This window comes from Lepisma saccharinum, chromosome 29, assembly GCF_977018435.1.
Source record: "Lepisma saccharinum chromosome 29, izLepSacc3.1, whole genome shotgun sequence".
Classification (NCBI taxonomy): domain Eukaryota; kingdom Metazoa; phylum Arthropoda; class Insecta; order Zygentoma; family Lepismatidae; genus Lepisma; species Lepisma saccharinum.
This window is the reverse complement of record NC_139257.1, coordinates 26,639,526-26,657,541: the sequence shown is the minus strand read 5'-3', so window position 1 is coordinate 26,657,541 and position 18,016 is coordinate 26,639,526. Positions and strand designations below refer to the sequence as shown.

Sequence of the window (18,016 nt, the reverse complement as noted above, 5' to 3'; positions counted from 1 at the left end):
TCTCCTTGGCGGGTACCATTCCCCGTCCGGTCCTCTTTGTCTTTTGTTGCACCGTGCTTTGTTTTTGCTGCGGTGTCTCCCCACTGTGTTTGGGGACACCCCATGCGCTGCACCGCCAGAGCCGCCATTTCTGCCCCGAACCATGTACGCGACTGTACGGGGCCTGTCGAGTGTCACGGACCACTTTGCTTGCATTCTCGGTGTGTTTTTACATCCTACGTCGTCCTCCCGTGGTTCTGCAACCCCGCACTACTTTTCTCGACTGCACTGCTTCAGTCATGGTGTTTGTTTCCCGCTGTGCAATTGTTACTTCATGCTTCATTGCTTCTTTTGTCCCTACCGTTGTCGATCGCTACCCTTTCCCTTCACTTGTCTTGCGGGACACTCCTATTTCCTTTGTGGAACCCCGTGCGCATGCGTTGCGCAGCTGCCGTCTGGTGTTTCTCGGATGGGCGACTTTGGTGTTCCTTTTGACTTCCTTTGTTCCGCCTTTCTATCTTCACTGGTACTGGCTGTAGAGCGGTGTGAAGTTCATTTTCACACGTTTTCGGCGTTGTCTAGCTCCTCACGGAGGCATCTCTCGGCAAAGTGGAAGGGGCACTTTCGTCTCTATTTCATGGGAGGTATCTGTAGATTTCGTTTGTACCCTACCTTTAGAATCACCCTGTATATTCGAGCGTGGAAGATTCGATCGAGTATGAGCAAGCAAAACAGGTCTCATGCAGTTCCCTATTGCACACATTTTCTTGCACCTTATGATTTATATATAAAGTAAGTACGAAGGCCACAGAGCTATTCAACAATGAACTACCTCAGCTGATAACTTAGGCAGTTCGCAGCATATACACTTACGCACCAAATTTATCCCCCAGCCCATAAACATTTCTATCTTTCCATGACACAACATTGACGACAGAGAAAGGAAGAGTCATAAAACATGCATAAAGGCTCCCCATGTATAGCATGAACGACCGTTGCATATTGATACTGTCGTAACCTAAGAGAGATGCATCGTGAATAAAATCAGGTACGCATCCACCTGAGCCACCGTCGTAATCCTTGATGCTGTTTGTCGAGCGGGAGGAGAGTCATCTGGGATAAAACTGAACAAGGTTCTGGCTACAATGAAAATCTAATTGCTGCCACACACAAAAGGTAAAGCTTCAGTTTCCCTATTCAGAAGGAAACTGAATAATTCAGCATGCAATTTTGGTTAGGTATTTCCCTCCACCCACTTTCTCTCCATTCCAATAAGTATAAACTAAAGATGGATAGATCCAGTTCTTGAAATATCCGAGTCCTGGGTAATTACGGATCGGGTACATGATTTTCGGTTATGATTCCGGGTACCCGGTTCTCATCGGATCCCAACCGACCTCCGTGACGATGGGTATTACAGCGTGCTACGACTCCAGGGGTTCCAGGTTCGAATCCCGGCCTGGGTGTCCTTTCACCAATTTCATCATATCCTCAGCCTCCCCGATGGCGCAATGGTAGCGTCATCGTATTGTAATCAAGGGGTCCCGGGTTCAATACTCGATGGAGGCCTATAGTGGATCGGGTCACACTTTAAACTAAAAAAAAAAAACCTCATCACTCATCCTCATCGTTGCGATTAGACAAAAGTGGCAGAAAGTAACGGTATGTAACAAAAATCAAATAAATATCGAGTATTAAACCTATTTCTTCTAGTGTTGCTAACGAGACGAGACAAACTGAATATTTTCGAGACAAGAGACGAGACGAGACAGACCAAAATCGAGTCTCGTCTTGTGGGACAACGCTAGTTTCTTCCAACGACACCATTCAAAGCTTAATGCCTACTGAGATGCGGCAACAGAACTTCTTATGTATGCTTCTATTGGAATCAAATGCTGTAACGCCCACTACAGGGAAACGCGCGGATCCGAAGCGGGAATTTCCATGCCAGAAGTCTATAGGCTATCGCCCACTGAGACGCCAGAAACACGTCTACGCGTCTCAGTTGGTGTCAATATTAACTCATATGCATAATTTTGCCGATAAATTGAATTTTTTAAACCTTGAACACCCTGTAGGGTCAAGAACCTCAACACTCATTTTTGTGAGAATCACATTATTTAATTCAGCGGAGAAAATTATTTCAGAATCGATCTTGTGGAAGGACAGGCTCTTGGAGAGAGACTTACCTGAAACGAAATCTCATTTTCGATGACAAACGTGATCCAATGAGGAGTGTCCTCCCTTCCGCATGTTAGTCACCCGCACGTCGCCTTCGGAAGCAGATCGCGTCCACACTACGTCCACACCGTATCCGCGAAGACGCCCATCCGACCCACTAGCGCCGACTCGACTAGCCAAGGCCCATTCGCAGTGCGAACGGGTGAAAGTCCCCCACAGAGAACTCCAGACCACGTAATCCCCGTGCTTCATTAGCCGCGGCTGCCCGAAAGGTGGCGCCCTACAATTAAGGTCAGCGGAGAGTAGCTCATGAGGGCCCTCGACTTGCATACGTGATGACCCCTTCGGGAGACAATCGAGCGCTCCTCCAAGGAGCCTTTTGGCCGCGTTCTGAGGACGTCCATCACTGGAAACAATAGCCCACGGCTCCAATCTTCGCTGATGCCTCGCCAATAGCTCTTCCAGCGCAAAAGCGCAGTGTTACCAACGGGTTAACTTTGTAACCAGGTTTTACACAGGAAACAAAAGAATGTTCGAATTAACAAAAAAAATTGGTAGCCCTTACTAAATTTGACCAAATTGTTGCGTAACTCTAAACAATAATTTGGTTCTGGTGAGCAAATTTTTGTTTTTGTTTATTTTATATCGTTTTTCTGCCATTTTTGGCTAATCGCGTAGATGAGGATGAATGACGAAATGATGAAACGGATAAAAGGACACTCACAAATATCACCCATGCCCAGGCGGTTGGGACTCGAACCAGAAACCCCTGACGTTGTAGCGCGCTTTGCTAGCCACTTCCCCCAGGAGGTCGACCCCTTGCTGGAGAGAGTTTCCAAATACTGAAAAGAAAGTCTGTTTGATGAAGGAACACTCACAAAGAGCAGTGATGCCCAAGCAGAGACAAAAACTCTGGTACGTCGGTAGCGAGATCGAACAGACTACTAAAAACATTATTATTATTTCTATAAGGACATTTCCTGATTTTTTTTTTTAACCCGTACCCTTGGTGTAGGGCATTAAAAGTATTTTCTACTCTTACGGCGGACGATCCTAGTGCTGGCAAGCATGACCGTATTTAGAGGGGGGGGGTTTCTAGGGTTCAATCCCCCCCGAAACATTTCACATGTTGGATTAATGGAAGTTCAGAAACCAAAACTCGTAACTCATTTTCAAAAATTTATTCGAAGTTTCACAGAAATACAACAAGGAGACAATGTTGAAACGATGCATCTAGAATTTTCATAAATTTGGAATTCTGAAACTTGAGCGAAACATTATTTTATCTCGGAATTGTAGCCCACCCGTGCGACTCCTTCAATTTCACTTCTTCTGTCCACTTTCCAGTATTATTCCTTGCTCAGACTAAAAATTCCCCTATGATTGTCCCAAAATTCATTTCGAACTTTTAAATTCCTTGTCCGATAAAGTTGGAAATCCCCCTTGATAGGAGTTCAAATCTCGGATCTCCACTTTCGTATCGCGTTACGATCGCGGTTGCGGTTACAATACATGCACAGGGCTAAGTTCTTTTAAGAAAATAACTCGTTACATAGATTTCAAAATCATATTAAGGTCAAACAAGAAAAACTTTATGACTAAAATTTCCATCTAACTTTTAAAGCATTTTCTTCAAGATATTTAAGATTTAATAACAAAGTATAATAATTGTGCATTTCAGTACACTGTATGAAACGTAAAAAAAAAAATAACTTGTGCTGGATATTCACTCGTCTTCTGCTGAACTGAGCAAGCTCCTCAAGGATATAACAACAGCAATAATAAAAAAAGGTAAAGTGCTCCCCTGTGCTTAGCACCACGCCATGAAGGCGTATAGGGGGTGTGGGGGTAACGCCCCACACTTTCTTGATCCGGTCGTAAGTGGGGTGATGTGATCAGCATCACGCCCCTGACCGCCTTTACCCCCCAGGGTTTCCCCCAGGTACCCATGTTATTCGACGCTGGGTGGGCGCCGGGGCCGCTTCCATCGTTAGAAAAGTTCCCGGATTTGAACCGGCCGGGGATCGAACCCGGGACCTTTAGCATGGTAGTCAGACGCGTTACCGACTGAGCCACCGCGGCCAGAAATACAACAGCAATAATAATAATGATAATAATAATAATAATTATTATTTTGGAATAAAATTGGTTTATAATTATGATATTTTAATTATTATTATATATTGTTATTATTTCTATTATTCAAATTTCTGGCGACGCCCAAGAGAACAATTATGAATAACCACCCCCTCCCCCGAAATTTTTTCCTGCCCATGCTGGCAAGGGGAGCGGGGAAGCGGCCAATCCAGCACTACAAGAAAAGCAGCAGCCAGTAGAACGAGGTTCATGTAGTACGTCTTCCCGCCGCGTCGTGTCTCTCGGCGCCAGTGCTGTTGTCTGCTTGGTCTGCGGCGTAATCCCCGCTCCCACCCTACTTCCCTTGCCAGAACTAGGACGGGCCGCCGTAAGAGTAGAAAAGCATGTTTTGCAAGCAAAAAAAAACAAACAAGAAATTTACTACACAATGTTCAAGTTATTTTATGCCAAATTCACGTCAATAAGGACCGGACCTACAGTTTTAGAGCACAAGCAAGACTACTGAAACGCACCCTTACTTGAAATTAAACCAGGCAGCCTCGAATTTAAATGCATCGACATTTTTGGGTATCTCCGACGGAAATCTCATTATTGGGATTGGACCTACAGTTTAAAGTGGGATTCGAACCATTATGTGTTCCTACCAAGTATCGACCACGAGACCTAGGGCCTCCCCGATGGCGCAGTGGTAGCGTCGTCGCCTTGTAATCAAGGGGTCACGGGTTCGATACCCGGTGGAGGCACAAGTGGTTCGGATTCCACTTTAAACTGTAGGTCCAGTCCCGATTAGCCTTACTGTGCATAAAGTGGACTTAAAACACCAAATCAATCAATCGACCACGAGACCCCTTGATTACAAAGCGACAACGATTCCACTATACGCCATGCCGGAGGTCCTGTATGGCGTATTGGTAATGCAGTTGCCTTGTAATCAAGGAGTATTGGGTTCGATTCCTGGAGCGGGCACATTACTCAGTGCTTCAAGTCTCACTTTAAACTACATATTCAGTCCCGATTAGCCTATGTGAGCATAAATGGACTTAGAACAAAATCTGAAACTATCCTCTTGTGCGCATTGGTGTAAGGGGTGACCTTTACGAAGCCTGTTTTCATCTGGGTCTATTTCAGGAATGGGCCTAATGCACCAGCATCAATAGCACCCACCTTGATCCGACCTGTCTATGGGACTTTGTTGCGTGTTGTGACCAAAATTGGCAGAAAAGCGAAGCAAAATCATCTAAATCATTAATTCATCCATTAAATTAATAGAAAAAGTAAATGAAGAAGGTTACTTACATAAAAATTTCACTAAATCCAACCAATGAACGCCTCTGCTTCAGAAGATCACGAGATCATGGATGATAGGGAAAAACTGCCAACTGAGGAATGTCGCTATCAGTCGCGAAAACGACGTGACACCAGGAAACGGAAGGGGGAAGTGTGGCAATCAAAGTCTCCCGACCCATATTAATTTCCAAGAACAGCTCAAGATAACTGGACAGACTTGTAGATTACGTTCGCACTGGCTTTTTCCGTCCTTGAACATTCAAACTAATGTCGATTTTATACGAACCGATTTACCGAAACTCGGATATGTCCACTTCAGACGCTCACCGTTGTGCTAAAGCACACATCGAATGCTAGGTTCACTCCGTCCACTAAGCGTAAGTGGCAGCACTAGTCTCCTGTAGAAAATTGTAGGTTGCATAGCGGAAGTGGCGTGCCCCAAAGGGGGATTGGTAAGTATTGGCTCAGTATCTCTAAAATTACTTTAATGCTTGAGAATATGGCAAACTACTAGAAATTAAATTTAGGGAAATAGCCAAAAGTGGCACAAAACCGAAGTAAAATAAATCAATAATTCATTTATTCATTACATGGCTGTTGTCGTCATCATAGCAGGGGCAAAATTCCCAAATATTACATCAAACAGTATTAAGCAAAAATGGACAACATAAATCATAAAGTAATTCTTATAAAATTTTTAAACTTTTAATGGAAAATGAATTCAATAACAAATTAATAATTTTAATGTACATATAATCATATTATGAGGACCAAAACACTCCGCCCGGGTAATCAAATTATCGAAAAATCTGCACATTTTGGTCACTATTTAAGCTGCGAGGTGGCAACACTGCTTTTCTCTCCACCTCTATCATGTATCACCCTCATCGGACCATTTTCCACACACACTTCTTTCTCGGTCTGAGGTTTTCATCGGACTATAAGAAAGCGCATTCTCACGCGGGGGCTGAGGAGGTTGGGACACAAAAAAGATACACAGAGATGAGGCGAGGAGGAAACGTTCTGGGGCAGAAGAACGGAAGCCAACACACGCTGAATGTTTGGGGAGTTTACTCACGAGTTATTTGAGCCGTCCAGACCATTGAAGCACTAATGGGATTTCTTCATCTTAAGCATTCCATTTTCCACAGCGATCCGCCGCCGTTTTGGGCAGACAAACTACCGTGTTTCCGAGAGGGGAAAAACGTAATTTCTCGCTCTCCGTAACAATAGCTGCTGAATTCGAGAAGGAAAAGTTTGGGCTTCCCTTAACACTCTTAACGTTTTCTATCGCGCAATGCCAAGTCTGTCAAAGTTCTCGGATTGGCTCCTCTCATTGAAAAACCTGCTTAGAGAGTGTTTCTATAAGGGAGGGGAATGCAGACGTCACAACTATATTCAGTAGAGTACTGTACGAATCCTATTTATACACGGAGAGGTTGATCGGTACGAAAGGATATACAGTAAAACTTCTTAATAACGGACAGGCCTGGAGTAAAAATAAATGTCCGTTATTAAGAAGTGTGCGCTATTCAGAAAAAAAGTGTAGGATGTTACACAATAGGATAAGCATATTACAGTACGTACTTTACGAACATAATGTTCATGACTTCAACTTTTTCCTTTAAGGCGAAGAGGGACAATTACGCACCAGGCATGCATTTATTCCAATATCGTCGGAATGAGCAATGCTACTAAAAAGATCTTCGCCAGAAATGAAGAGTATGAATTTCTCCCCATGTGGCAAGTGGAAACGGTTTCCTAAGTTGATTATTAAGCCTTATACGATTTTTGAAAAATATGATGAATTAGTATTTACCGAATCTCATGTATTCCTTATGGGACATCAACTTCAAGTTACGGCTCATCAAATGTGAGTTTCGACTTTTCCTACTACTATGACATAGTTGAACGTGTCCTTTTTCCGTCCATGTACTTTTCTACGTAATCGGATGTTTGATATTCCCGAGAGAACGAATAAAATAATGGTCCCATAAGCCTAGTACATTTCTCCTTGCCTCCTACGGCCATCCTGTCAGTGTTGCCAAACCTGATGTGCATAATAGAGCTAAATTTCACCATTATTACAGCTAAAGAGGACTTTCAAAGAGCTAGAACGAAGGATGTATAAAGTGCCTACTAGGGTAATTTTAGTTGTCAGAGGGGTGGGGGTGCTGCTATTACCGTTAGCTTTAAAGTGATGGCAATTTATTCTTAGTTTTCACCGCCTAGATTTGGCGGCATCACCCATCTCAATAATCCAATGATGTTAATATAAAATCGAAAATAAAGGGTTCCCGGATAACAAAATTGTCATCTTCATCTTAACCACAGCGTTATATATAAAAATACATGGGGAGGAAAGAAGAGGTGGGTGACGCAGCCTATAGCTATACGAATATCACGTCACGTGCAAAATGTACACTCATGGCAAAAGTTGGTATTTATGGGCCGGAGCCAGTGGTGGCATCATAGTGGGGCAGAGGGCGGGTGCCACAGTTCACAGTCAAACGAGTGCACGAAAGAGCCAGATCTGGTTCCAAAAGAGCGAAGTTGGCAACAGTGATCAGCAGCTGCCCCAGCGAGAAAGACCTAGGGGAAATTGTCCCTCCTCGCCTTAAAGTCAGTCGTTTGCTTTTCTGCGACATCGTAGCAGAAGTGACACACACTTCTCAAGATAATCACAAAGAATACTGTCTACTAGGACTGTTTCAGTCTTATGGGAGATTGGTTGACCGTAGTTAGTATTCTGTGTTTCTACTGTGCTTCGCGAACCGACTGAAGTCAAATTCGTGTCCATATTTACGAACCTTTTCTTCTACTAAATTGTATTGCGAGAATGTGAGTAGAATACGTATAATATTTACAAATAGTACCAGCAATGTACGTATTCTACAACTCTTTCATTTACACAATATTTAGTTTTTAATTTGGATAAGTAGCTTCATCCGGCCGATCTGTTTCCGTAAATTTTGAATTTCTGTCGTCTGATACTTGTCAATATGTTTTTGGAGATACGATACGATAAGTTTTGCCTAATGTAGTTTATGTGAACGTAATTATCATAAACACTGTATGTGGCCGCGGTGGCTCAGTCGGTAACGCGTCTGACTGCCATGCTCAAGGTCCCGGGTTCGATCCCCGGCCGATTCAAATCCGGGAACTTTTCTAACGTTGGAAGCGGCTCCGGCGCCCACCCAGCGTCGAATGACATGGGTACCTGGGGGAAACCCTGGGGGGTAAAGGCGGTCAGGGGCGTGATGACATCACCCCCACTCAAGAAAGTGTGGGGAGTTACCCCCACACCCCCTATACGCCTTCATGGCGTGGTGCTAAGCACAGGGGAGAACTTTACCTGTATGAAATCACTGCGTAAAATCACAGCATTTTTCAAAACAAAAAAAATATTGCCAACCAAATTCCCTTCATTTCGTATATCAGTAGAAACTTGTTTTCAGTATCGAAAACGAACTTTGTAATTAATTCTGAACCATTTGTTGTTCAAAGATGATAATATTATGAACTGTTCAGTGTCGTTGTTTTGTAAGGCCCAAGTTCCATGTGTATAAGTTAATCTGCGATGTTATGTTTTCTACAAGCAATTAATTTTCATTCCCTCTCGTATTTGCTTGCTTGAGTATATTAGGTGGGTCAGGTTTGGTTCTCTTACTGTTATAATTATACACACGCGAGGAAATAATTAAACCTAATGATTCTAACCTACTTAAAACGTATAAAAATTAAGTGTATGCTCATGGGGCCACTAATTTCAATGTTGCTTTTTATGTACATATAATACTTAAGGATCACTTGAGGTAAATGCAACTTTGTATTGAAAGCAGCATATTTTCAGTTACTATTTTCACCAAGTGGTCAACCACGTTTTTGTGCTATTTTCACCTAAATTCATGATTCCTCACAATGTGGAAATTATTTTATAAACATTCACGTTCTCTTGTAAGATTTTGTTTTGCATTGCTTGTTAGGTTCTATGTCTCAAAAAATAATCATGTATACCATGTGATATCACTGCTCTCTCTAAAAAGTGGTAATAATAATAATCATTTTTAATTTGTGTTAAGCTCTATGGTTAGTTGAGTAATTTAACTTAAAAAAATTGACAATGTGTGAAATATAATAGCATCTGTACTTAATTATGAAAAAAACTGGTGAAAATAACTTGTTCTACTAGTCTTAACACCTCATGAATGTAGTTGCACATTTTTTTTTATTTTGAGAATAATTACTGAAAATCATGGTTCCCATTGTGTGATGTTTTTTTAGAAGCTATACAAGAGAATGAAAAGGTGCTTTCAGTACTGCAAACAACTGTGGGAATAACTTTGCAGTTCGGAGAAACCTTTCTGTGGAAAAAAAAAACAACGCTTCAGAGTGTGATCATTTCCACAATTTATCTATTTCAAGATGAACATTTTTGTGTTCAGTAACATGTATGTATCATGATACACACAGTACAGTAGTTACTGATATAACAGATTAATCAAGTCCAGTGAGATGTATGAAAGTAAGTAGTCTATGCTGCACACTGTTTATGCTGTACTTCATTAAATACTAGTTGCTCATGTTATAAAACTATGCGTAATAACTACAGAAAGGAGGTATGGAGTAGCAAGGTCCAATATGAATTTTTCATTTTTGTAATGGTGCTCGTATATCCTTAGGATAAAGCAGCCAAAGTTGATAATGAAGACATGCATATCTTAAAGTGAGTACATTAAGTACATAATTTTTGTTTGCCATAGCTTCGGTCGACTTTATTTTTGCAAAGTGTACTCTCATTTATGTGGTGAGCACTTGAGCATGTTGGCTACTGAAATATTAGTGTCACCAGGGAAACTATGTTACCCATTGGGCAGTTTCGGGCCTCCCCCATGGCGCAGTGGTAGCGCCATTGCCTTGTAATCAAGGGGTCCCGGGTTCGATACTCGGTGGAGGCACAAGTGGTTCGGATCCCACTTTAAACTGTAGGTCCAGTCCCGATTAGCCTTACTGTGCATAAAGTGGACTTAAAACAACAACAACTCAACCCATTGGGCAGTTTCCAGTACATATTTTTTTTAATAGTGTTTGAAAATGAAAATGCAAGAAAATTAATCCCACTGTACATATTTGGAATGAAAGTACTAGTATTTTTTTATATATATAATAGAGCATTTATTTAATTTCTAGGAATTATGCACCTGTGTGTGTGTTTTATGCACTCATCAAGATAGAAGAGATACAAATGCAAAGTCCGGTATGGAACTTGGACGTGGGAAGTGTACTACTAAATATGGCACTTCTCTGTTTAAGTCCCTTACGTATCAGCTGGCACAAAGTTCATGGTGGCGAGGGAAATAAATCAACATTTCTTCATTCATGTTCAGCTATTTAGTAAATGATGAGTATTTGGTTTTTAAATTAGCTGTTTTATGTAAGAGATATTGTAGATATTATTTTATTTATATATATATATATATATATATATATATATATACATATATATATATATATATATATATATATATATATATATATATATCTGTGTGTGTGTGTGTGTGTGTAGATATTATTTTTGTTAATATTTTCTGTGTATTTTTAAAGTAGAAATATACATTTTCAATATTAGGGGTTCATTCTTTCAATTATTCAATTGCTTTAAATGCTGAAAGAAGTCTTGAAGGAACAATAATTAATTTTCAAAAATATGTTTTCATACTTTTCTTTCAGTGCAAAAAGCATATATGTATAGTAGGTGCTGCTGCACTTGCTGCAATAAGATATGAAATTTCACTTCAACTTAATTAACCCTTAGTACGCCGCGCGGTCTGACGAAAGTAATCCCAGTGTCGCCGAGGCTTTGAGCGCGAAATTTGAATTCGTATACATAATGGAGAAAAATCGTAATAACTCTGGCACTATGGGACTAATCTACTTCGGATAACTTTTATTTTGCAGGTAATACATCGGTGCATGCAACCATGCAAAATTTGGATGCTCCAACCGCGGGGGGTTACGGGCGGGGGCTGCATCCCCCGAATTTCAATGAAAAAACATAAAAATGTGGAGTTTGCCCCCTCTTCTCCAGCTACTTTGGGGAGAAAACCGGAACTTTTGCTTTTTTTTCAAAGAATGGACCTTCCGCAACAGAATGAAACTTGAGTCATGTTCGTGGGTGCAATACAATTTGAATAATAAGGCAAAACGTAAAACTCTGTTTTTTACCTCAAAACAGCGAATTTTAGCCAATTTGTATATTATTCATAAAATTGTTATAACTCTTCTGACACTATGGGACCAATCTACTTCGGATAACTTTTGTTTTGCAGGTAGAACATCAGTGCATGCAACCATGTAAAATTTGGATGCCCCAACCGTGGGGGGGGGGGGTTATGGGCGGGGACTGCATCCCCCGAATTTCAATGAAAAAATCATAAAAATGTGGAGTTTGCCCACTCTTCTCCAGCTACTTTGGGGAGAAAACCCGAACTTTTGCTTTTTTTCGTTCGCACTTGCATCTTGTGTAGCTACTGTGAATCTATTTCTTCCCTGTTACTCGGTTCTTTGTGGAAATATGTCCGGAAGGAAACGATTAGGAAACGATTGAGCAACGATTGTGCGTTAGGAAAATCGATGAGCTGTTTAGTATGATACGAACTGTTTATGGTGAGGCCTTTCCTAACAGTGGAGGGAAGGGAGCCTTTGCAATAGTTTGTTTTGTCTATACTTCTGGATAGACTCACGCTTCAGGCCTCTGGCTGGCTATCGTCAAGCTTCATTGCATTTCTAACATAGAGGCGACAGAAAGCTGACACCGCCAAACCTCATCCAATCCCCTCTCTCCTTGACCCCCCCCCCACCCGGCCACTACTTCAGCTGGATCACCAGGTCTAAACACAAAGAAGAATGTGTGCCTTATCAGTACTAAATCACAGCGTTGGAAGCTTGGAGGAAAACAGCATCGTAAATACCAAGCATTTATTGTGTCTGTCAACTGCCGAGCGAACACGTGAGCCCAAAGCCCAAACACGTGACATATTCCGAGAAAGGAGGGGGGGATTTGGAATTTTCGTAAACACGATTGCAAAACATGTTCCCGAACGGACTGCCAGTGTTTCAACCTCAATATACAAATATAAGTGTGGCAAACCCTCGATAATTGTATCTAAAGCGGTTTGTTGCATATCTGCAACAGCGGCTACAAGGGACATACTTATTTTGTTGCATATATGCAACGTGGGCGAACTAAGGTCAGTGTCATAACAGTAAATTTGTGTTAAAGACTGAACCTTTTCGTAGCATTCAACCTAGTACTTTTTATTTATTTGATTTTTGAGAAAACTTCCGAGCATTCTCTTGGTAATTATTATATTAGTCTAACCTATTCCTAATCAGTGCCATAAGGTATGTGAACTGATCAATGACAGAATTGAAAATTTTATTAGCGAATGGAGCGTAGTTGCTGTACGCAGTCATTTTTTTCCTTTTTAATATGTGGCAAACAAATTATTTTTTATTTATCGGTGTAAAATCTTGCAATACAATCCTGTATAGCCGAAGGATCAATCAGGAAAAAAATATTTTCATAAATATGGATTAGCATGACATAAATCGTTCTGAATTCTTGTATACTTATTTCATTCCATTTCTCCACCCAAGAAAAAAAGTCACCTATTTTAAGACGGTCATTTTCGTATGATGAAGAATGTTTTTAAAAATGACTTTAGAGAAAATTATATATTTCCGCTCAAAGTAAGAGTGCAATTTCAGGAAATTTTGGTAATAGAACGTTTTCCATATAATTTTCGTATACTTTTATTTTTGTGATAGAAATCAATTTTAATGCGAAAAGTTTGTAATTATACGAAAGCATTGCATATAATTAATTTCCGCCACTTCTAACTACGTTTAGTCAATTTGCGAGGAATCTGCGAGTTCTTGCGCATAGCTCTCGTCTTCTATTTTTTTCCCCGACGGTGCTGCCGTCGGTGGTCGCGAGGAAACGACCTTCCAGTGCCGCCATACTGTCAACCATTTTTAACCCGCAGCTGTAACATCTTGTAGTAGTATGTCTATGCTGTCTACTGTCTGCACCTTTAAAATGAAATTCGTTAGGTGTAACATGAAACAATGCGCGCTAGTTCGAAATATTGGTCATTATTGTGTCGAATTCCAGGAATTGCGTCCGTTTTCTTTCAGGTTGTCCGTTATTATGAAGTTTTATTTGCGTTGGGGAGGTAGTTTTCAGTGTCCGCGTCCGTTATTAAGAATGTCCCTTATTGAGAAGTAATATTGCCATTAAACCCCATGTATTTCTGCCGGGGAATTTAAAAATGTCCGTAATTTAGAGGTGTTCGCTATTTAGAGGTGTCCGTTAGGAGAAGTTTTACTGTATGTAGAAGGAGATGTAAGGAGTCCAGATCAAGGGTTTCCATCCCCAAAGGCCAATGGTTCGTTTTCCCAATTCATTTCAAAATCGCCATAAAGTAAAGGGTGATTCACATTGCTTTGTCGTTTTATTGAAACAAGAATACCTCGTAATTCTTCAAGTTAGTTTCACATGACGCAGGACATCTCGGAGATTCAAATATTCTCAAGAGAGTACGCAGCTGTGCAGAATTTGGTAGCTTTCGTCGCTGAAACTGGCTTAGTCATTGCAAATATACAGTACGTGCTTCATATTTTCATGGTGTTTGTTGAGCAACTGAATGGCATAGAGCTGCGTAAAGGCTAGACCTGAGTCAAGGATATTTTCAACAAGACGGCGCCACATGCCATACACCGAACAAATACATGGAGCTCATTGAAAGTTTTTTTGATGACCGGATAATTTCCAAGAACCTGTGGCCACCGAGATCTCCAGATTAGACAACCCCGGACTTCTTCCTATGGGGTTACTTAAAAGACAGAGTTTACGCCACACGCCCCCAGACTTTGGACAGTTTGAAGCAGAACATTGTACACAAGATCAATGGTATTGACAACAGCGTTCTCCAACGAGCTGCCAGTCCAACGAGCTGCCAGTAACATGGAACGACGTGTTGCGTTGTGCTTGTAGCAGCAAGGAGGACTTTTTCAGCATTTGCTGTAAAGGGTATAATCTCCCAAAGTTACTCTATATTTCTGGCATAACAAATTGTATTTAGCAACATTCTTGTTGAAATAAATTAGAAAAGAAATTTGTTAGTTTTCTGTGAAAACATTTCAAACAGTTAATATACTGAAAATGATATTAATTCTACGTTTTATTTACTTTTATACACCTCATTCAAATTTGAAAGTTACGAGGAAATTTTAGTCAAAGCTCATGTTTTATGACCTCTCAAAAAAAAAAAAAGTTTTGGAATTTTGAAAACTGAACCCCCAGCAGAACCCACAATGTATCAAATGACACATATGTTGAATTTAGTAACACATTGAAGTGCTAATGGGTCATCAAAATACACAAGGGAATGCATAAAGAGCACTTTATCAACCGCTGATTAAGGAAACCACCTCCTCTTTCTTCTGTCTTGATGCCACATTGCACCGTTACCCGTGAATCAATTGTAGAGAGATTTCTCACTGAAGGAACGGAACCGACGAAGCCTCCTTTCCCCAGCAGGCTGACCAAGCTTGATATACGCCAACCCTTAAGCTTCTCTCAGAAAACCCACCCTCCCATCACACCTGCTTTCATGCTACACGCAGCCCGTATTGGCTTACATATTGGTATTTCGCCGCCATGCTTTGGTCACTGAAAAGCAGCTTAGTGCCTGCGTTACCAAATGGCAGGAAGGGGGTCCGCTGAGAAGGATTATCCATATCAGACCCCTTTATATCCGACGACCAACTTTGCGTGCTGCCTTCTGCATATAGATATGGTCCACCACTTCTCCACTCCGAGAGCGGGCTGGGGAAACCGCTATCGTTTTCCGAACTTTGTGGACAAACTTGCTCTCCAATATTGAATACGTTTGTATCATTCAGATGAAGAGATCCGTTTCGGATGCTGGAAGACGATGCTCTGAGGTCATCTCCAGGAGAAGACGATTCTCCGATAGTTTCCAGTTCCTGAAATTCCACTCCTGTAGGGGTTACAATCGTGATTTCCAGAGAACAAGGAACTCGCAGGGGGCGGGGATGTATAAAACATCATAACATGAACTTCTGTCAAGTTCAAAATTTCCTTCGAAGCATCGCAACCGAACATTATTGAATGAATCATGCAACACTGGTACGCAAGAATAATCTTATCATCAAATTTTTGGAAACTTTCAATGCTAAGAATAGTAGCTACACAAGACAGATAAGAAAAAGCAGGAACTTACCTACTGTGTTCCTGTGGGATAATTCGGAAGTCCACCACTTGTCACTAAAATCAAGAGAAAGAGGGCATTGATAAAAATCTTGCAAATGTTATTAAAAAATAATTTACACTAAATATATCCACACGCGAACATATACACGCCACCTAGCATTGTTAATTTTTAATAATAATCATAAAGTACATCAGGATTGAAATATCATTGAAATAAAAGTAAAAATAGAAACAATAAATTGGATTTCTAACAAATCAAAGGGAAAATGCTGTGCCCGTTATTTATGAGATATAACACCCTCTATCTCAAATTACGTGAACTTTCTAACATTTCTTTGCACCCTAACAACTGATACCTAAACCAGATGAATTTTCTGGCAGGTCTCTTTAGCAACACCAACTCCCTTACTAAATTAGATGAAGTATCTAACAAGTTCCTTTTCATATCAGCAACTCCCATCCTAAATTACACGAAGTCATAACCTGTTTCTTTACACCCAAACAACTTCCTTACGAAATTAGATGAGGTTTCCAACAAGTTCCTATACATATCAGCAGTGGCGCAGGAACGTTTTTCATTTGGGGGGTACAAAAATTCAACCTGTGACCTGTAATTAGATGTTAGGGTTAAAGTAGAAGCAATCTGCAATAAATTTGACCATATGATACCCCGTCCGAAAATTAGTAGTTTTCGAGATAATCGAATATCTATTTTTTTTTAAAATGACAATTTTCCACATAAAAATACGAATTGAGAAAAAAACAGCTCATTGTATGGCACATATTTCAGCGTTTTCTGATAACTAACAAATAAGTGGTTGGTTGGAAAAAGTTTGTCCCAAATAACAATCACATGTAAGTAACGGGTGGGTCTAAACTTACAAGTAATGATAAAAAAAATGCACTCTCAGATTACTTGGCAACGTATTAATAACAAAAATGGTACGACACGAAGCGTACAAATTACTTAAATTATTTCCTTGCGTTATCAGCTATCCACATCAAAGACACCATCGCATCACGAGTTAAGAGAACAAATGTCCGTAAAAACCTGCGTGCCTGCATTCGTAACGGAGGTGCCCACTTTGAGCAAGACGTATAATGTTCTTTAATTGCATTGTTCATTGATTCCATTCACATGAAGATGAATGAAGTATTATTTCTTGTACACAAATGTGAATGTTAGCAACATTTGTACCTTGTTGAATAGCTGTTGACACAAGCAAGTAATTTAAGTAATTTGTACGCTTCGTGTCATACCATTTTTGTTATTAATATGTTGCCACGTAAACTAAGATTGATTTTTTTTATCACCACTTGTAAGTTTAGATCCACCCGTTACTTACATGTGATTGTTATTTGGGACAAACTTTTTTTCAACGAACCACTTATTTGTTAGTTATCAGAAAACGCTGAAATATGTGCCACAATGAGCTGTTTTTTCTAATTCGTATTTTTATGTGGAAAATTGTCATTTTAAAAAAACAACAATAGAAATTCGATTATCTCGAAAACTAATAATTTTCGGACGGGGTATCATATGGTCAAATTTATTGCAAATTGGCTCTACTTTAACCCCTTTCAGGGAATACATCTAATTACAGGTCAGCCTGTATATATATATATATATATATATATATATATATATATATATATATATATATATATATATATATATAGTGTGTACTTCACATATAGATGTATACCTAGGTAAAATGTGGGTCATGGGGAAATCCATTTTAGACGCGAATATCGAGTTTTTAATGCAAAATTTGCCTGAATAATTTTTATTTATTTATTATTATTATTATTATTTATTTTTTACAATTTATGACTATTTAAAGATAGGCTTCAAGACCAGATAACAATTCCAAAACATATAAAGTTTTAAATTTAATGGGATGGAAAATCAGGAATTTGTAATATGAAAATTGCGAGCAAAGCAACATTGTATTTGCTATTTACAGGGGGTGAGGAGGATTCCACGTCTTCAAACTTGATTCATTCCAAATCAGTAATAATCATTTCTCACCCACTGAATATGAAAATCATATTTTTAAATATATCGTACATACAGAATTCCACTTCAGTGGATATATATATATAAAATATCATTAAACTAATTCATGACAGATATGTACCGTATGCAGTATCCTTTAAAAGCCATGTATT

At 40.0% G+C, this 18,016-nt stretch overlaps 1 protein-coding gene across 1 annotated transcript in view; it reads right to left on the bottom strand.

Annotated features, from left to right (window-relative positions):
• The window catches only part of LOC145981446 (calcitonin gene-related peptide type 1 receptor-like), a 280,055-nt gene extending 264,154 nt beyond the window's left edge, over window positions 1–15,901 (bottom strand). Inside the window, exon 1 of the mRNA XM_083114678.1 lies at window positions 15,855–15,901. The gene's annotated coding sequence lies outside the window, so the exon portion shown is untranslated. The remainder of the gene's footprint in view (window positions 1–15,854) is intronic.
• Window positions 15,902–18,016: the final 2,115 nt, after the last annotated feature.